Consider the following 21,895-nt stretch of genomic DNA (forward strand, 5'->3'; position numbering starts at 1 on the left):
AACTTTTTGTAGTCTTTAGGCCAGTTCCTGAAAGCCTTCTCCTTTTAGCATAGAATAGGAATCCCACTGGGAACAGTTCTCATCCTCCCTAAAAAGGTTGATATTGGTTCAACTTGATGAGCTTTTCCATTATGATATTTATATCATGACTCAAACCCACTACATTCACCTTTTTAAATATGAAGATTCTAAATCAATGGTTCTCAACCCTGGATACACAATAACTTGGAAACCTAACCCTGCTGGCATTGCTTTAGATGCTGAAGTCAATAATACAAGATGAGTCAGTATGAAGGACTTCTAGGTGCCATCCACAAGCAGCTGAGAGAAGGGGTTGGGGGTGAATTGGTGAATCCAGAGTCACTGGATGTTTCACTGCTTTATAGAAAACCACCTGATATTAGTGAAAATCTCTGAAGCAATTCAACATGTTCAGAGCAGATTTATCCCTGGTGGTTTAGCATAAGATATCTGTATCAGGGGCAGAAAGAAAAAATCGCGGTCATATGATCAAGCAAGATTCGGATTGGAGGTGATGTATATGTTTGTGGTGTAACCACATCTTTTTTTTTTTTCAAGTTTTACAACAGAAATCACACTCTTTTGAGGTTAAATACTGCCCTAGTCTCTTCAAAAGATTTCAAATTTCACACCTCCACCCACACATTAAGTTAGTAGTCCAAACCAGATGGAGGTTAGCACTTTAGGTTAGAATGACTGTCTGGCGGAAAGTCTTTACATGATTGCCCATAACTATTGCTTGTACCTTTAGGCCTATCAGCCCTTTGCTTGATTTCTGACATTAAACTGCATTTAAGCTATACCAAGTCTTTTTTTTTTTTTTTTCAACGTTTTATTTATTTTTGGGACAGAGAGAGACAGAGCATGAACGGGGGAGGGGCAGAGAGAGAGGGAGACACAGAATCGGAAACAGGCTCCAGGCTCCGAGCCATCAGCCCAGAGCCCGACGCGGGGCTCGAACTCACGGACCGCGAGATCGTGACCTGGCTGAAGTCGGACGCTTAACCGACTGCGCCACCCAGGCGCCCCAAGCTATACCAAGTCTTACTCTGAGCTACACACAAAAATTTTCCACGCCATAACCATGTGGAGTGGCTCAAAAATAGTTTTTTGATAGGTCATTAGGAAGAACCAAGAAAGAATTCAAAGATGAGTCAGAGTGTTTTAATAAACAAACACATTCACAGGCCAGCACCTTTTCTCATGGTGCTCACATGTCCACCAAATGCTCATTTCTTTTTTTCTATTCACCCAAATTTTACCCAGTTTTCAAGGCTCAACTCTATCCTCTTCTTCTTTCTCCCTCTAACCTTCTAGAACTCATAATACATATATATATATATATATATATATATATATATATATATATATATTCCATTGATTTCCGTGTAATTGTTTCTGTATTTGATTTAAATGAAGTATGCATGTCCCCATAAGATGAAAGATATCTCTACAAAATAAAAAGTATGGTTTGTACTGGTGTCCCTCAATAGCTTCTCTGCAATTAGACTAGAATCAGGCACACAATGGGGACTTGGAAGATGGGCAACAAATGAAACTCCTCTTGGAGAAGTTGCATAGGGCTATGGGATTAGCGCTTGACCTGAATCATGTGTTCAGAAAGAAGCAGAAGAATGGACTCAGTAAGCAATGTTCCTGGCTAGAAACCAGTAGCTTTGGACACAGGAGGGAAGATCTCAAAATCTGAAAGCAGGACCAGATTGGAAAGTTAGTTCAGTGAGACCTCTATAAAATGGGCTTGCAGAATTCCAAGAAGAATAAACACAATATGTGTAAAGCAGCTATACAGTGAGTATAGCTCACTGTATATAGTAGTAGGTGCTTGGCAAATAATAGCTAATATTATGATGGCCCAACATTATTTGGAAAAAAAAAAAGACTTGAGAGATGAGATATAAAAAATGAAAAAAAAATGAAGAGACGAGATATAAAATATACAGGCAAAATTAAAATCTATGAGAAAGATTAACTGGGTCACAATGAACACTTGGATCCAAGTGAAATTTGGATTTGTGTGGGAAGAGGGCTTCTCTTCAGTTTCTCTTTTATGACCCCAGAAATGTATCTTTTTTCCTTCCTTCTGGCTGGTCTTATAAAGTGTTAAATCTTCCATATTCTAGATACTACAACAATGTGGTACAAAGGGAAGTGCCCAGGATTTGAAATAAGCATATGTGGATTCCTGTCTCACTGGAAGAAAATGAACAATTATCTTAATCTCTGCACCTGGTTTTGATCCATTGTAAAATAAGCATACTTATTCCACAATGCTCTCGGGAAAATTAAGACGATATATAGAACTTACTGATACTTTGGAATTGAGATCAGCCAAACTATTCAGTGATCAAATTAGAAAATAATAATCCATAATGAATTGGTAGTTATTATTTCCTATAAGCAAAGAACCATGAAAGATACAAAAGAAATTGGAGCCAGAGGACCCAATCTAGGAGAGCTAGATGCTGTTGGGAGTGCAATTCCCTTAAAAAAGGACACAAAACTAAACTGGCATAGTGCCAAGTGTGAAAACACAGAACATGCCATAGGGAGTGATGATGCACAGAGTTTGATCATTAACCTTCCAGGGCTACCACTCAAAGGCCACCTCAACAGAGCTCTAACCCACCCCTTGAAGCCTCATTTTCCAGGTCTTTCTTGGAAATTGTTTCAGCCTGCTTGGAAAACATGCTATCCCTGAGCATGTGTAAAGTTTCCCTCTGTTTGCTCATGCTCCTTCTTTGCACATCTAACCACGAAGATACCCATAATCTTACCTCTTTAAAACCTCTTCCCTTCATTACCACACATTCTAAACGTCATCCTCTCCATGAAGCTTTCTTAACTCTTAAGTTAACTATTCATTTTCCACTTGTGAACCCCCTATTTCATTTTGTTAGTGCCTCTCTCTGACAGTTTCTACAGTCTACTTACATATTACCTTTTCCCTCTTGGATTAAAAGACAGAAAACTTAACCTCCTTCACCTTATTTTACCCCAAAAACTTGCTCATGGCAGGTATTTACTAACTTTTAAATACTGGATGCACTAACGGAATCTGGTTGAGATGCTTCTAAATCATGCAACAAATAAATGCAATCTTAACCTTAATTGGGACAAAACAACTCTCTTACTACCTCATTCATTTATTCCTTAAGTATTTGTTACCTTAAATATTTGTTACTGGTACCTATTTTTTTTTTAATTTTTAACGTTTATTCATTTTTGAGACACAGAGAAAGAGAAAGTGCACATGAGCAGGGGAGGGGGAGAGAGAGAGGAGACACAGAATCCGAAGCAGGCTCCAGACTCCAAGCAGTCAGCACAGAGCCCGATGTGGAGCTCGAACCCACGAGTGGTGAAGTCGGATGCTTAACCAACTAAGCCCTCCAGACGCCCATTGTATAAGGCCATGCTGTATAAGGCTACAGGATATGTGCAAGTAGACTGCTGATGGCAGAAGCAGGTGATAGGACTATGATAAAGAAGTACAGGATGGGCAGGTGGGTGGGAGAGGGGATGAATACCCATTCCTCAACACTCTCCACAGGACTTCTAATGATTAAGAAATGTTCTCAGTAGGTGATCCATGAATCAGAGTGTTCACTTTGAAATCAAATCTCTCTCCAAAGAGGGCAAGAGCAGAATGAATTCAGCTCAGCCAAAGAGATATGGAGTGAAGGTGGAGAAGGCACCTCCTCTCTCTCTATTGAACATGTAGTCTTCTAGCAGAGGAAAATACTGGGCAGATTGATAAATATTTTTATCTCCCTAAAAAAACTTCATGTTACATACAAGCCATTATTATCATAATTACATCCTTTCTTCTCACCTTTTTTTTTTTTTACTGATCTAGAACAATTTTATGTTTGAAATGGTAATGTTGGAATATGGCAAACATCTTACTTTCAGCAGCAATAAACTTATGGCTACAACATAATATTTCTTGTATATTCCTTCTCCATTTCTCCTTTTGGATTATAGATTATGAAAGATTTTATGAAGCGGTTGGTGACAAAATATATTTCTTATTAATGTGTAATATTTGCTACATTAATAATTTTATGGCTTTAATTATTGATGCGAACTTAATTGTGCCCCATGTCCCTTTTTCTTGCAGCTCAATAAAAACTATATATTTCTTTAATTAGGCTTCATTTGAAGACTAGAAGACAATGCAGGAATGGCTTCTTGCTAATTCACCTATCTACAGCCAGTAAAGAAATGGAATTAGTGTCTTGAATGTGGTTTAGTGAGACAAAATATCTAACTGTTCTGAAAGTGTGACTTTCCTTTGCACAGTTAACCTCACCCAGAGGCCAGGGATATATAGCCAACTGAAACCGAACACTGCAGTAGGGGATGGCTTTCTCCCTTTCCTGGCTCTGGGGAGAAATTCCATTGATTTTAGAAGAGATAGAAAGGGAAAATTGGGGTCACCTACATGGTTATCATACTGTCTTCCTTCTTTATATGCTCTGCTTTACTAGAAATGTAATCTTAGTCTTTCCTGCTTGAATTCGACATCTTGCTATACCACTCTACTTACAATCACTGGGACTGTTATAACCACTTTATTCTGGGTCCAAATGTTTCAAAACACCTACAAGAAAGGCTGGATGGAAGGAAACTAACATTTGCTAAGCATCTGGTCCAGGTTATACTAGGTGCTCCCAATCAATTATTTCTTTAATCTCCAGGGGTCACAATAGCAAATGTCAACAAGATCAGAAATGAAGAAAGCAGATTGAACTTGAGAAATAAGGAGCCCTCTGAGTTCCATCTTTCATCTTCCACTTTGGTTAGAGAAACGAGTACAGAAAAAAAAAATGTTTAAGAATAACATTTGTAGCATTCTTTAAGAATAACAACAGGGCAAGTGCAATGATGAACTGCAACGGATGCTCATATCTCAGGGTCAGACAGGATATTGGGAGTGCAGGGACTGTGGCAAACTGGAAACTGGAAGGCACGCACCCCATCTGAGATTCTCTAGGGTGGGCTTTATTGTTGCCACGCTGATAGCTCTTCTACATTTTTAAGTAAAGCTTAAAAAGCTGTTACATTTTTAAGTGAAGCTTAACTACTGTTACATAAAAGAATAACACAAACTTATCAGCCTAAAACAATACAAATTTATTATCTCATGGTTTTCTTGCTCAGAGTTTAAACATGATTCAACTGGGTCCTGTGCTCAGGGTGTCATCTGGCTAAAATCAAGGAGTCGGCAGGGCCTATAATCACATGTGTGCCTCTAGAGTCCTCTTCCAAACTCCATGGTTGATGGCTGAAATCATGTTCTTGCAGTTCTATGAACAATAGCCTTATTTTCTTGCAAGCCATTTACTAAGGACTACTTTTAGCTCTGATTGTCTACATCCGGCCATAGAAGCTTACTACCTCAAGCCCAGCAGAAGAATCTTTCTAATGCCTCAAATCTCTCTGACCTCTTTTAAGAGCTCACCTGTGTAGGTCAGGTTCACTGAGGATTATCTTCCCCTTGATTAAATCAAAGTGAAATGATTAAAGGCCTTAACTGTATCTGCAAAATCCCTTCTGCCATATAATGTAACATACTCACCAGAGTGATGTCCCTTCATATTCATAAGTCTTGTTCCTACTCCAAAGACGGGTATTATATACCAGAAAGGGGGATCGAGGGAGCCATATTGGAATTCTGTCTACTACAATGCCTTTCCTCAGGCTTCTCATGGAGGTATAGCAGTCTTTTTATTTATTTTTTTAATTTATATATTTATTTTGAGATAGAGAGAGTGTGAGTGGGGGAGGGGCAGAGAGAAAGGGAGAGAGAGAGAATCTCAAGGAGGCTCTGTGTTATCAGCACAGTGCCAGACACAGGGCTTGAGCTCACGAGTGTGAGATCATGACCTGAGCCGAAATCAAGAGTCAGATGTTTAATGGACTGAGCTACCCAGGCACCACTATAGCACTCTTTTTAAAAATGAACTGCCGAATAGCCATGAATACTTCAACTTCCTTTTATTTTCTACAACTGCTTTGACCTCTTTGCACTATCTTATCGTAGTATCTATTGGTCCAAGGCCATCTACATTCAGTGCCTGTCACTATTTTAAAAACTTCAGTGTCAGAGCCTTTTTCCTGCAGTTTGATAAGTATAATAAATACTTGTCACAGATGAAATTTGCACAAAAGCTGTGATGTCAATAACAGGTATAGTTTTGTAACTGTAATGTAGGTTGATTCTTGAAATCCTAAATTTATTATTAGTACATTCTATTCAGAGGGACTTACTCTCTTGATATACATAGAGAATTCAAACTTTAAAGCATTTTAGAAAATGACAGACATCTGAAAGTCCCATTTTTACTCCAATGAAAATACCTTTTACCAATAAGTTAAAATTTCCCACAAATATAAAAGGACTTAAAAAATAAGAGTAATAAAAAATGCTATTATTCTCAGGAAGACAACTCATAACCATGTTGATTTAGGAAAATCTTCAAGCATTTACTTGGGCAAGTGTAAGGTAAACTCAGTTCTCACAATGAAAGGAAAATGCTTTGAGGAGTTTTCTGGGGTTTCTTTATAGCTTATTTGCTTCTTTACCTATAAAAATATTTTATATCATTTTTAAGGGAAAGCTGTAAGAGATATTTATGTTTAGAGGAGAAATCCATGTATAGGAATTCAGATTTACTTTTTTAAATAGGTAAACACAACCTCATAAATAAAATCAAAGATTTCCCCAGATAGTTTTTGAAAATAAATACACATAAACCAGCTCTGATTGTCTCATTTGCTGTCTAAATACCAAAGAGCAATGCAGTGGTCTTAAAAAAAATTTTTTTTAACGTTTATTCATTTTTTGAGAGACAGAGTGAGAAGAGGAGACAGAGAGAGGGAAACACAGAATCTGAAGCAGGCTCCAGGCTCTGAACTGACAGCACAGAGCCCAACACGGGGCTTGAACTCACAAACCGTGAGATCATAACCTGAGCCGAACTCAGACACTTAACCGACTGAGCCACCCAGGCACCCCACTGCACTGGTATTTTAAAGAGTAGTTGTATTATTTTAGACTTTACAAATCGCAAACAGTAATTCATGATTTAGAAAAGAACTACTGAGCTATCTAGCTATTCCCTTTTAAGAATAGCAGTTCGGGGCACCTGGGTGGCTCAGAGCGTTAAGCAACAGACTTCGGCTTAGGTCATGATCTCACAGTTTAGAAGTTCAAGCCCGGAGCCTCGCACTGGGCTTGCTCTGTCAGCGCAGAGCCTGCTTGGGATCCTCTGTCTCTGTCTCTCTGCCCCTACACCGCACGCACTCACACTCTACTCTATCTCTCAAAATAAATAAATAAACTATAAAAAAAAGATTAGCAGTTAAAACAAACCAGCTCACTTCAGGCATGGAAGACAATTCTCCAAACTCATTTCAAACAAATCTTAAGTGAGTTAAATGACAACTTTGTCTAAAAGATAAGTATTTTGTGCTTCCCCAATTCTCACTGATGAAACTCTCATTCTCAATTTTAAAATTTGTTGTGTCAACTGAATGGCTATAAGTGGATTGACTTATACTTTTTATAGTACATAAATTAACTAGATCGATTCAACCAAATGCCAATATTTTACCCCATCTAATTTTCAACACAGCATGCTGATAAATACTTACAGAAAAATGTTCCTGGTGTTTATTATTTGCAGCTTGAGAAGACTGATGAGGTTACACAAATGTAATCATAACTTAAAAGTTTGATGTGATAAGCAGTCATTTCTGAGCATTTTTGATTGTGCCAAGAGTGATTTTTAAAAAAATTGTGGTAAGTTTATTGCAGTCATTTGATAACAATAATAATTTCAAAAGACAAGAGAGAAGGTGAAATTAGTAATAGCAAAAAAAAAAAAAAGCTCCCTTTTAAAAGCACTTCCTTATTTTATTATTTATTACACTTAAAAATAAAAACAAAACTAACTTTAGCTCTTTATCTACCCCTTCATTCCTCTGAGTGAACAGGGAAACTTTTCAATGGTATAATCTGAGCAACACTGAGCACCTTCAGCAGGCCTTCGCTTGATCCTGGTGACTAAGACTTCAAGACTTCAGTTTAAAGGCATTGGCAACCACCATTTAAAGGCAGAAGTTATCTGGCAGGGGTAATGCATAAAATCATTATCACGTAAGATAAGTTCTGAAAGATAAATTGTGCGCTTCTAATGAGTCCTTAGGAGAAGAAGGGCCAGAGCAGTTGGATTTGAAGAGGATGGGAAAAAGGAAAGTCATCCTCTAAAACACTCCAGCCATAATAATCATCCAGTGAATATCTGCGAGCTGAATTGCCTTAGACAGCACCAGACTTTACCTCTGGGACCCTGTCAAAATAATGTTTTATGGCTGTAGCCGCAAGGGAAACTTTGATGCCCAAAGGAAAGGAAGAGCAGTTAGAGGGCAGAAACTATAAAAAGGGGTGAGGAGAGTACCCATGCCCACATCTGAATATTTAAAATAAAGTAGGGGTGAGGACACAGGAGATGTTGTGTACCTACTACCCAGAAATATGCCTCTCCGCCCAAAGTAAAAAATGTAATCTGTTCCTATTAGATGATAATCCATTTTAGAAGCCCATGAAGGTTAAACTGACATCTGAAATTCAGAAAAAAAAAATTATAGAAATTTTTCATATATCTAGGTAGGCTGTAAATGTAATTTTTGTATCATTTAAGTAAAGCAGAAAAACAAAACTCCCCCAGTTTGTATCTTGAAATCATAGGACAATTTACCTATGATAAAAAATAAAGCTATTAGTTAGCAAATTGAACAATCCCCACCAAGTGTAAGATTAAGCTAGTCTTGTACTTTACAGATTTACAATATTACTTCCAAACTGTCCAGAGCTCAAATTCAAATCTATAGTCTGGTCCTTATGGCACAAATATATTTAATTTTTCTATCTGGTCATTTTAATCAAGATGATGTACATTACAAAGTTTAATTTTATACTCACAACATTATCACCTAATTTTCCCCAATAGTAGACCAGTAAGTTTCTGTCAGTGAATTGGCAACATCATGATTTTTCATAGTTTGGTTTTTGCCAGCCAATAATTTTTTGACCTGGCCCTAAGAGCTCTGGTTTCACTTCTTGTAGGAAAGAAGCAGCTTGTTGGCACAATGCAATAAGATCTAGGCATCTGCAACATGGGAAACTGAATGATTGTTTCAATATTTCCACCAGCAGTTTTCAGAGGTAGGATCACAGCAATGTATTTAAACAGAAAGACTCATCACTGAAGCTCAGGATATAAATTCCAAGACATTACATATGATACAGTGCTGCATGTTGGTGTCTGGGACAGGCAAGGTTCAAAAAGGAAGATCCACTAGAAGGAGCTTCCCAGAAAAGTCAGGGAGTTCTGGATAATATTTCAAATATGCCTACTCCCTACACGAGCAAATGATTCTATTTCCTTGACTCAAGCTACCCGTTTCTCACAATTATGGTTTCCAAAGTCAGGAAGTAACTTTTAATCAAGGTATACTTTTCATATGGTAATATTTCTTTTTTTTTTTTTTCCTTTTTGCAAACTTTAGTAATCAATAGTGAACCTTAATGATCAGTGGTTCTTATTTACCTATCCAACAAATAAATGCAGGGTCAAACATAAGAAGAGTAAAACTTTATGATATTGTTGCCCTGATATTATAAAACTTACATGAAGAAAAAGAGAGAAGGAAAAATTCTGTACCATGGTAGTGATCTTAGCTATTAGACACTAGTTCTATGTTTAAAAGCATGTGGAATGCTTCTCCAGACTAAATTTAGTATCCTTGTGGGGGAGAGAATTTACTTGTTATTTATAAGAACACTGTGTGTGTGGTGTGTCGGGGGGGTGGGGTGGAGTGGTGTTCCAAGTAATTCAAAGCACATTAGAGACCTTAAAACCATATCTGCAATATGACAATTACTGTTTTTGTGAAAGATAAATGATTACATGTGGTTAACAGTGGTGATAGCAAAAGAAATTTTTTTCACTGAAAAGTTGTAATGTGACCTGTTTTGACACATTAAGGGGAGGCTTCCAACCTAAACCTTTTTCTTAACTCATGAGTCAATCAAGTGATTCTAACTGGGACTGTAATTGAGCATTCTGACAATACAAGGAGTCTTAAAGGTTACCTAGAATATCTGGCTCATTTTACAGACAAGAAAAATGAAGTCCAAAGAAGAGAGTCATTTGCTTTGCCTAAGGTTGCCTACTTACTTAGTGGCAGAACCATGGGTAGAACCCAGTCCTTCTGTTTTCCAACAAAATACTTTTTTTTTCAGGGGAAAAGAGACTCTCTTCCTCCCTGAACATGACAGAAAACTGTTTCTGGGCAGTTTTGCCAGAACCTGAAAATTAAACCCAAGTGTCAGAATTGTTTTGCAGAAGTAGAGATCAATTCTACCACAGTAATTCAAGTTGTTCTCTGTATACCTCTGGCAATTGCAAATATAAACAATGTCTGTATGGTTTTTGTAGCAGACCTGGGAGTTCTTTTTTTTTTTTTTAAATACACATCCAAATTAGTTAGCATATAGTGCAACCATGATTTCAGGAGTAGATTCCTTAGTGCCCCTTACCCATTTAGCCCTGGGAATTCTTGCATTAAAATACAGTATTTAAGCAGTCAAGGAAGTCTTTAATAAGTTAGAATCATATATCATTTTAAGAATTGGAAGTCTTGTGCAATAAATTTCATGTCATTCTCTAAATTTACAGAGGAGGAAGATAATGTCACATGCTGGTCAGTGCAAGGTCAGGACTGGAATACAAATTTCCTAACTCCTTGTCCACTCTTTCTTCATGACACCACATGGCTTCATCATAAATTATGCCCAAGAAATGGACAGATGCATAAGGGAATTAACCTAACACAGCTTCCCTATGAGAGATTTCTCAAGCAACACAGGAAGTGGGTGATACTTGTCATCAGGCCTGGCTAATTCTCTGTCCTGGCCCTGTAAATATTTAACTAAATGTGACATATACATACAAGTTTAACTTGCTAGTAGGTATACATCTGCCTGATAATTTTCTCTCTCCTCTTCCTTTTTCCTACAGAAAAACAAATGATACCACTTTCTCACTAGGTTTCTCTCCAGGAATATAACTGACGGACAAACTCCAAGGGGCATCACAGATGAGAAATTATACTCAGTTGTTAGTAGCCTAGAGTTTGACAGGACCCAGAATTCCCTAACATAGTGAGGTTAGAGGAAAGGGGGAAGAAAAGTTGATGCAGAGGAGGGTTTCAGCAAGGCAGAAAAATGATAATGGGGCTCATGTGAGGAAGACAAAACACAAAGTGGAGGCTGGAAGGATGCAGGCCATTGTGCAGGCTCTGGTGTGGACTGCCTGATGACTTCAGAAAACTAGACAGTTACCTAATTATATTTCTCAAGGTCAACCACGGAGGCTATGATGGAGCTCTCGACTGCGTGGCCAATGAGGTGGCTGGAGGTGGTGTGTCATTTCAGACATCCGTGGACAACTTCAATTATTTTCTTGCTACTGACAATTCATGTCCAAACCCACATTTTAGAAAATTGAACAGTGTATCTGTTGAAACACTCAGATTTCCAGAATTCTAAAATAAACATGCATATTATCTTCATTCTAAGAAAAAATATGTTTCAAAAAAAAAAATCTTGAAGAGATTACACTGTTTCCCTCTTAGAATCTCCAGTAACTAATTTTAACAATAGCTTTCATATCTGTCTCAGTTGGGCATTTTGTTTAGCTCAGAAAAAGAAATAACTATAATATTTCTCTTCTAATAATGTTGGGAAATTTCCGTTATTGCCCCAAATGAAAATATTTCACTGTAGCCTAATTTCCCTCTTCATCATATAGCATGAGATCAAGAGCCATAAAAATCATTATTTTCCTGATGACTTCAATCTATTTCATAAGGGAAAGAAAACGAAGGATGCAGCTATCTCTCAGCATTCCCAAACCACTTTGCTTTTGGATTTTGTATATTCAAGCAACTAACTGTTGGCTGTTTTATTGGTTTGAATAACCCAAGCAAGGTGCAAGAAAATCTAACTTCTATGTTAGAATTCACATCTGCTTATGCTAGAATGAAAACCCATCTGAGAATCAATGAAGCACATGGAGAGGGTCTAATTAAATCCCTATGCCATTTCCTTTAAAGCTGTCAAATTGAAATTGTAATCGTGTATTCATTCACCCCCAGTGGTGTGGTGGTAATTTTAGAAGTGGGAATATTTAAGCAATAAGACCCAACAGGGTGTGTTTTGCTAGGATATCAACAAGACTGGATAGTTCCTAGGTAAGCAGCCAATAGCCTGAAAACAAAACCTTTCCTAAAGAGTAGATGATCACAAGACCTTTTTACAGGTGTACAACCATACTAATGAGAAAGATGACTTTGGGAATGAAAACTTGTAATAGAAGTATTTATTAAATTATACCATTAAAACCATGCTAAACTATTTAGTGAAAATAATGCAAAGCATTGACACATTAAATCAAAGGGATAATATGTTGAACAAATTAAAAATCAAATTTCCAAGATTTCTGGCTTTTGAAGTCACCATCAAATTCCAAACACCTGTTCTGTCTACAATCCTCTTTATTTTTATGCCTAATTTTGTTGTTAAATGATTTCCCCCACCGAAATTTAATTGAATAAATATGAAAAAAATATATGCTCTGCAACTTGTTATTAGGGTACCTTTTTTGTCTCATTTTAGAGGACAACATGCTTTCAGGAAGAGTCTCTTTTGAAATGTCTATAAGTTTTTCACATATAAGATCCACAATTACATAGGACGCTTTCTGCACTGTTTAAATAACAAACAGCGAAGAAAAGCAACCAAATTATATAGCTAATTCACTGGCTTTATGTAGATACTGCCTGAGTTAAGAGACTGGGAACCACCAGTCCTCAACATAAGTATCTTTATGTTCTTGTTCTAGGCTATAAGGTTTTTTACTCAATCTAGAGGAAAGAAAGAAAGAGAGAAAGAGAGGGAAGAAGAAGGAAGGAAACAAGGAAGGAAGGAAGGAAGGAAGGAAGGAAGGAAGGAAGAAAGAAAGAAAGAAAGAAAGAAAGAAAGAAAGAAAGAAAGAAAGAAAGAAAGGGAGGAAGAAGGAAGAGAGGGGAAAAAAAGTAGAAATAGTTCTGTAGATTAAATTGCTAAACTGCTTCCTTTGATACACTCTCTGACTGGAAAATTCAGTAAATCCAAGTAAAAAAAGCTAGCATGACAGCATTCTAACAATCCAAATATAAAAATCTCCCCCTTTCACTCACCTTCTCTCATTTTATATCCTTCCATCCTCCACTACATCCAATCTCAAACATAAACACATTTATAAGAATGAGTGTCGGCTGCTCTGCAGATATAACCCAGGCAGGAAAGATCATCTAGGTGGGAAAACAACAGAGAAAAAAAGAAAACAGGGAGTTTGATTCTGTTTTAGCTCTCCCCACTCCTTATGCCAGCCCCCTCTCTACACAAAAGCCTCTTAGGAAGGATTCCTCAGTCAAGTGTACGAACACAGCAACCTCAGAGAAAATTAAGGGAGGTTCCATTGTGTTCCATTCTGTATGTCTAGTGTATCCTTCAGAGAAGAATTAAGATAGGCAGCATTGACGATAACAAAAAGTAAAAGAAAACAGAATATCGTTTCTGTATAAAAAAAACTATAGAAAACTGAGTAGAACTAGAATTCACAGCAAAGAAAAAAAGAACCGGATAATGGGAGGGCACTCTTCCCACCTTCCTCTCCACTTTGCTTAAGCCCATTCAACTTCTGGTGCCTGTGGATGGGCAATAAGGAGGAGGTGAACACTTAGGAGAGTGGAATTCTATGGCTTTGATGAAATAAATTCACCTCTTCTGATCTGATTCTTCTAGAATACAAAAATCACTCGCACCATCATTGTAGAGAATTGTCACAATGATAATGCCAACTCACACATTCCATTCTCTACATGTTACACTGGCAACATAACTATATAGAGAGGAACAGAGTGTCCACATAAGTTAAAGAAAGATGAAATTCATAAGTGATTAGTAAGAATTCAAAACTATCAGTGTACGAGAAAACTCCGTAAATTGCACCTCTCTGCAATAAGACAGATCCCCAGCATCAGTCAGTGACAGGAACACACACAAAGTTACGATAAAATTCCAATATTGAATTCTTATAAAAAGTAGCATAAAACTTACATGTCTTGAGACTTTTCAAGCAAAGGTCACCATTTAAATTATAGGGAATTGCTCTTCTAGGCTCATATTTTACCTGAGTCAAATTTGTCCACACTTAAAAAGAGCACATTGCTTTCACAGAGCACATACTCCCACTCTCCAGAATTAGTGATAAATAATGAAAACTTGTGCAGAAAAAATTATTAAATTACCTATTTTCAATGCTCATTGGATAGGGAATTTGAGGGCTCAAGTTTATTGAGCATTGACCAACAGACTTCATCAGAGGTATCAAATACATGACCCTAAATTAGAAGGATAATTTTATAGCTTTAGCTCCTCAAAAAGGTGGTCAGTTTCAAATATAAGTACTATCCCTCAAACTAGATTTTCTAGTGTTTTTTTTTTTTTGTAAAGGACCCATATAAATGGGTTTCAGGAAGTAACTTTCACTTATAACATCATAGGCTATGCTTTTTTTTACTTTTGCTGGGCTTTCAATTTTCATATAACATAAGATGTCATAAACGTCTACAATGAAAGATATGTTTCCATTTAAATAAATGTGCTGATTACTAGCAACTTACATTAAAAGGAAATAATTTTATTTTTTTAAAAAAGGAAATAACTTTGTAGCATTCCAATGATTCTTTCTTTCATATATATCCAAAACAAAAATGAATCATTTATAAGTACTAAGCATTATTAGCATCTTAAAATATAAGTGATTCTGCTACAATGTAATCAGGTTAATAATGAAAAATAATTAGTTATCTAATTGGTCTTTGGCCAGATAAGAGACATGTAGAAGACATGCAAGCCTAGGCATTTTAGAGAACACCTGACTTACCTTGAGAGAGAAAAATAGTAAAAAACTTGTTAAAAATCTCTGCTGTTTTTAATTAGAGATGTGGTATCATGAAATACTTAACAATTTGCTTTCCTTCCTGCTGCTGGAAAAACACCTGCTCCTCACCCATTATGTGATCTTGTCAGTGCCCAAATAGTGAAGATCATACGTTCAATATCAAATGGCTTTCTGAATAGTACATCTCAGCTAAACTCTACATACAGAATGACGGCTTCAGAAAAGAATAATGATCAATATAACCCCACCCATAATCTTGCTTTGGAAGCAAAATGTTTGCAAACTTTCTTATTTAATGTGGTCTTTGTCACACCTGTGTAGCCTGGCATGCTGGGATCTCAATGGTGGGCCAACATGAAAAATGGAGTAAACTGGAATTGTGTTGAGCCAAGCCTAGGAAAACTAATTCAGCTGTAGATTCAGTCCTCAAGGAACCAAAATGTTTTGCCTAAGAGAACATCACAATCTCAGAAGTAATCCTGACTAGTGTTCGTGTACAGGAGTCTATGTAGTTGGGAAGCATGCCATAGTTTATGTTTTGCAGGAGAGACTTGTAGAGAAATGGCAAGAGTTATCCAGCCGGTAAGCATTTGTCCAAGAGGCCTGGGGTTTGTGGCAAAACCCTATTCCTGCAAATAGACCTGAATGACACCGGAAAAGTAAGCATAGTCATGAAAAGGACACTATTAGATCAGGAGATCTGGCTGCAGTTTGGTAGGCAGTGGATTGCTCCCGGCCAGCCCAGTCCAAGCATGAGAATGACTCAGAACAAGAAGGCTAGTGCCAAGTCCCCCCACTGGCAAAGATGTAGCTCATGTTTCTCTTCCAGTGTTAGTTCTCTTTAGCTCAAAACTGCACAGAGGTGGACCTACATGTTAAGGGTTTTCAATGTCTAAAGTCAATGAGGCTAGAAGAGATGTGAATCTACCTTCATATGATCATTTATATATTTTTTTCTACCCAATACACACAGAAAAGCACTCAACACCTCCACAGACACATACACACACATACACACACACACACACACACATACCACAGACACGCACACACTTTTGTTAAGGCAGTATAAATGATTTTAAGTATGTATTTTACAAAGGTCCAAATTTATTGCTGACTGCCAAGTCTTTTTAATTTATAACAACTAATAAATCTTACCTAAAATTGGGAAAATCACCTTAAGTTTATGATCTCTGACATTTAAGCATAATGCTGAAAATGTTCAGAAAATTATGGATTTTACTTAGAGATGAGTTTCAGGTTTATACATTATCACAGATTATGAAAATCAGTGGAAAATGTACAGTTGTGGAATAAACTAGTGGGAATATACATATTTCCAATTCTGGGTTCCCTAATTTTAAGCTCTTTATAGCTTTATTTATCAAATGCAAACTTTGAACTTCTCCAGTTGAAATATTTCTTAAATTCTAATATAGAAGGATTTATGTATACTCCCCATTGTTTCATTTACTTAGAAAGCAGATTGAAAGAACAATAATGTTGGATTTCAGATGTCTGGAGGAAATACTGCACGCATGACATCTGTTTTCCCTGGGGATTTGACACACATTTGCTTTAATGTACTGGTGTGTTCCTCATTACCTTAGAAGCTATATGCTAAAAACAAGAGTGTGTTTCAGTTTTCAAGGAAAAGAAAAAAAATTATAAATCCCAAAGCCCTTTTCTCTGATGAACAATAATTTAGGGTTAAGCTTTCAAAAAAGAAAAAATGCAAATGATCATGTTTCTAAATGGTCCAACTTTGTAAAGATTATGTGTAAGTCTTCCATAAGCCTTCCATACATGTTAGTCTTCCTTTTTATTGGAGAATTATCCAGAGCCAGAAAGAACATGCCTTTGAAAATCAACAGCTAAAAGAAACAAGATCTGCATCTTTAAATAGCCCGAGTCACCAATTTAAGATGTTTGAGGTATTAATCCTCTGGAAAATTATTTGGCCTCCAGAAGCAGTGAATTGTTAAATATCTTTGGTGGATACCCTGGAGTTTTGCCATAAACTGACACATGAAGATCCATGCCGAACACAGAATGCCACACTATTCCACACTACACCAGCTGGCTTGTAACACGTACATCTCTGCACAATTTCTCTTAATAAAAAACATATAACATATCCAAAACACTTTCATGATTCTCATTCAGTATCTGTTCAACCAATTTGCTAATTCAGGAATATTTCCCTCTCAGATCACCTGAATTTAAAAGCTTTTGTAAGGCTCCTTCATATTGAAGGAACACAATTCAGAATGGGAGCATAGAGGAAAAAGTGTACTCTTGAAGTTAAAGTTCACATACTGCCTAGGGGTAGATAAGATAAAAAAAATTTTTTTTCCGCCATGTCTGTCCTTTGGCTGAGGTGACACATCAAATGATCAGATGTTACTCTGCAGCACGAGAACTTGATGGGGCTTTGAAATCAAGTGTCTTGAATCATTTCCTAAGTCCAGACAATGATAATAAACATCTCTCGAAGGGTCTAGGCCAGACCCATTAGTGAACATGAGCTGTCTCACATCAGCTGAAAGGAAAACTGTGTCCTGAAATTGAAGAGCAATTGGAATCAACATTTGCTTTCTCCTGGCACAATCGTTAGAATCTCGGATTAGACCTTTGACTCAGGTATCCTTCTGCACTTAAATAAAACTAAAAAGACTTTCATATCCCCCACTCAGTGAACTGAAGAAAATAATTGAATTGATTTAGTAAATTGCATCTATACACTTAATTAAATACATTTCACAACTTAATTTGGAGAATTAGAATTACTTTTGCATTTATTACAGTGGCTTTTCCTATTAAAAATGGAAACACCATTGGGGTGCCTGGGTGGCTCAATCGGTTGAGCGTCTGACTTCGGCATAGGTCATGATCTCGCAGTTCATGAGTTCAAGCCCCGTGTTGCACTCTGTGCTGACAGCTCAGAGCCTGGAGCCTGCTTCGGATTCTGTGCCTCCCTCTCTCTCTGCCCCTTCCCCGCTCATGCTCTGTCTCTCTCTGACTGTCAAAAATGAATAAACGTTAAAAAAATTTTTTTAATAAAAAAAAAAAATTGAGACACCAAAAGGGTCAGATTGAGTTAGGGATAAAGGTTAGAAGGCCCTACTAAAAAGACTAATAAAAAGTGACTTAAATGTCACCATCTCCCTGCCAAAATGTGTAAGTGATATTTTCAGTTTGACATGAGAACTCCATCCTTGTTTGTTGGCGCTGAATTCTGAACATAAATTCTACAGTTTTCAGAAAGAGATGATACATGTATCCTTAACAGCTATAACACTGACGGGATTGGAAACCAAAATCTTCTGTTTATCCAAAGGTTAGATAGAGTATATTCCATTCACAATATGGAAGTAGATTACCTACATGAGCTTGCCAACAACAATCTTTAGGATAGAACAGTTTAATCCAATGCCCACCTTAGCTAGACACGCAGCAGAGAGAACTGACAAAGCCTAGCTGACTGAGGCAAGTTATTATTAGCAAATATCTCTGCTAAGATGAGATTTAGTAGTTTTTTTAATGGTCGATATCTCTTTTGGTTTGATTTTTTTCAAAGTCTCGGAAACTACAAACATATTAAAGTGACAATTCTTTGTTGATTCAAAGAATAAAACAATAAACTGAGGAACAGATTGATGGATGACTGGATGTATAGATGGACAGATGAACTTTCAAACTTTTTATTTAAATAAAAGACTGAAGTGCTTTACTTCCATTGTATAATATCTAGTTTGAAATTGTACCCAGTAGGTTGAAGACAGCTTAGGGAACAACTGGGGAAATTTTTCCTTAAGAGACTATAATGACACAACAATTCATTTTCTGTATATCATAGATATTATCATGGAAGATAAATTGAAGAGATTCCAAGAAAGAGAAAAAAGTCATGATTTACGTATTAATTCTTCAGTCAAGAAGTTTACCCTCACAAGACTCCATTTGTTTATATTTTTTACAAAACTCTATTTCAAACATCTTGGCTGGATATATGCGCTTCATCACTACAAGAAACTAGTTCATGATTAGCTAGATTCTCTATATACCAGGATCATCTCCAGTTATAAATTAAGTACCAGTGGAAGTCAAATCAGCAGAGTATAATTTATTAAGCCACTGCTGTGTTAATGCAACCTCCAAAGGTAGCTCATTTACTATCTAGGATTTGATTAGCCCCTAGGAGAACCTGGTTCATTTTATTCAAATAACGCTATTTCAAACCATAAATTTCACAAACTGACCCTCAGAGAAAAAATATCTGTGAATTCAAATATATTGGAAATCTGTAAAACTCTAACTCATTCATTTGCCATCCACGTTGACACCTCACTAGTTGTACAGGGAGTTATAAAATATGTAATCCTGCTATTTTTCAAAGATAAGTTAGGCAATATCATGGGGAGGCATATTTTGCTCAGGGATCCTTACACCATTATGATACTACCCAATATGTTATGGCAATTGTAATACTTTGTAGACTTGTGGAAAATATATCTAAAAATAACTGTGCCATTTCTGAGCAAAAGCAGAAGTAATTGATGTTTCCTAGAAAAATGATCCCACCTGGCTTTGTAGAAGAGCAGCATGAGCGTTTCAGTGACAGGTAGATCCAGAACAGAGCTTTGTCCTCAATATCATTCCGATTCTCTGAAACCCCAAAGCAAGGTTCATAGAGATTCTTTAGAATGCTTCACTTGAAAGCCAGATTACACTATTTAAGTGGCCTATGGAGTTCTGTATTAAAGGCTCCCTGCTGCTCAGGCATTTTTCCCATTATAATATATTGCTGTGGATTTAACACTGTAGATGTTCTAGCATTTAACTAATATGGCTCAAAAGGTTGTCATCGGGGACACTTCTAAATTATATCACTGCAAATAAACCTTGCTACAGAAGGAATTGCTTATTTAGCAAAGATATTTTATGGCATATTTGCATAAAAATACTACTTCTGTCTCTCAAGTTCATCTGTAACATTGCCGCTGAGCAGAAGAGCATGAGATGTGTTACAAATATAAGTGACTTTGGTAGCAAGCTAATTTGTAAATGCATATTGCAAACTTTACGTGCACCACGATGCCCTAACTTATACCCTGCCTAACTCATAGACATTCGCATAACACGAAAAGAGTATAAAAACCATGCTTTTTCCAGTTAGCTTACATGAAGTTGGTAATCAACCACTGGACGTTAATCTGCTGTTATATGTGGCCTACAAAGCAGGTGAATCAAGCAATTCAAAGCAAGACAGTTTCCATAGGCCACATGGTTAAATTGTTTGAAGAGATGTTTTTTACCTCTCTTCTGAAACCAACCAACAGTGAATGAGAAAGTGAACGTGAGAACGCAAGGTGTTTCTAAGCCTTGTCATGGCCTCTTGATCTCACTTGAGTGCCCATGCTTGTTGCATACTGCAGAACATGATAACCGCTTAGAGAATCAGAGAAGCCTGGGTTCAACATCTGTCTTAATGTATGTGCTATGTGATCTTAGACAAGTTGCTTGACCTCAGTTTCCACATATATTTTTCAATGTATATATTTTTCAACATACTGATCTCTGTGGTTAAGAGAACATAACAGCCTTTTCAGTTAATAAGGCAGGTACATTTTCCTACATAGATAGGAAAGTTTATACTCAATGAATTTAAGAGAATCTGTGCCAATTTAAGAATCTGTGAAATGCCAAACACATAGATAATAGCAGAGTTGGGTACAAGTTCCAAGATTTTTGGCCCCTGACTTAAAGGTATTTCTGTTCCAATATGCAGGATTCTCAACTTTCTTAGATTTTGCTGGGTATTCCGACCTCACTAATGTACACATATGTTATTTTCATTTTTAATTCAAACAAATTTTTTATATATTAAGAAGTGAAGAAAAACAAAACTGCAAACAGCTAGTGAGGCTGAAAGTTCATATTTGCTATTTTGAAAGTCTGTTCACAGGTCACCTAAACTGTTCCTACTTTTCACAGATTCTTCTTTTATTTCAACCCTGAACTCAAAAACTATAAGGCTTCCGTTTCTCTCTGAGATTCCAGCAGTGTTCTGTGATATTAGGAAATCTAGGACAAACAAGGCCAGTTGTAAGTACAAGTCATCTAGGCACTGAATATTGACTGGGCACTTTCTTGGTTGTCACATGCTTACCAGAAATATTTTTTCTTTTGAAATAACATGATCATCTCAAAAAATTAGATTACAATATGGTCATAACAAAAGATATGCCTGCAAATTAATTTATTTACACAAACTGTATTTTAAGTTAGAACTTATCAATGTCCCTTATATAATATACCTGATTTATATATTACATGATTTATGTATTCATTTTCCCTACTCTCTCACATGTCACTAGAAATAACATGCAGATATTTGTAACTGTTATCACTACTACATTCCCAATTCCTAGAAGAAGTTCCTAAGACATAGACATGTACCAAATATTTATTAAATGAGTGTATGCATCCCTCAATCAAATACATACCTTAAATGAGAATATTAATTCCATCTAATACATAGCAATTTTTGCATTGTATCATTCTTTCTCACCTATTTAAAGTGAGTTTCTCACTAGTTTAAGGTACAATTTTCCCTTCTTTTCCGAGCATCATCAGTGTATTGCACTACCTGCCAAATTCTTCCCACCCACAAATAGTTATGTATGAATAGCTATCAACTTTTTTTTTTTTGAGAGAGAGAGAGAGAGAGACGAGACAAGGGGCAGAGAGAGAGAAGGTGAGAGAATCTCAAG

At 36.7% G+C, this 21,895-nt stretch overlaps 1 long non-coding RNA gene across 2 annotated transcripts in view; it reads right to left on the reverse strand.

Moving 5' to 3' along the window:
* Positions 1-21,895, reverse strand: part of LOC147584290 (uncharacterized) — a 118,180-nt gene that overhangs the window by 9,197 nt on the left and 87,088 nt on the right. For both annotated transcript variants that reach the window (XR_015248159.1, XR_015248158.1), the window contains one exon: positions 13,351-13,464. This is a non-coding gene — a long non-coding RNA (uncharacterized LOC147584290). The remainder of the gene's footprint in view (positions 1-13,350; positions 13,465-21,895) is intronic.

The sequence above is a fragment of the Puma concolor genome, chromosome A1 (genome assembly GCF_028749965.1).
Source record: "Puma concolor isolate L17-30 chromosome A1, mPumCon1.1.hap2, whole genome shotgun sequence".
NCBI classification, from domain to species: domain Eukaryota; kingdom Metazoa; phylum Chordata; class Mammalia; order Carnivora; family Felidae; genus Puma; species Puma concolor.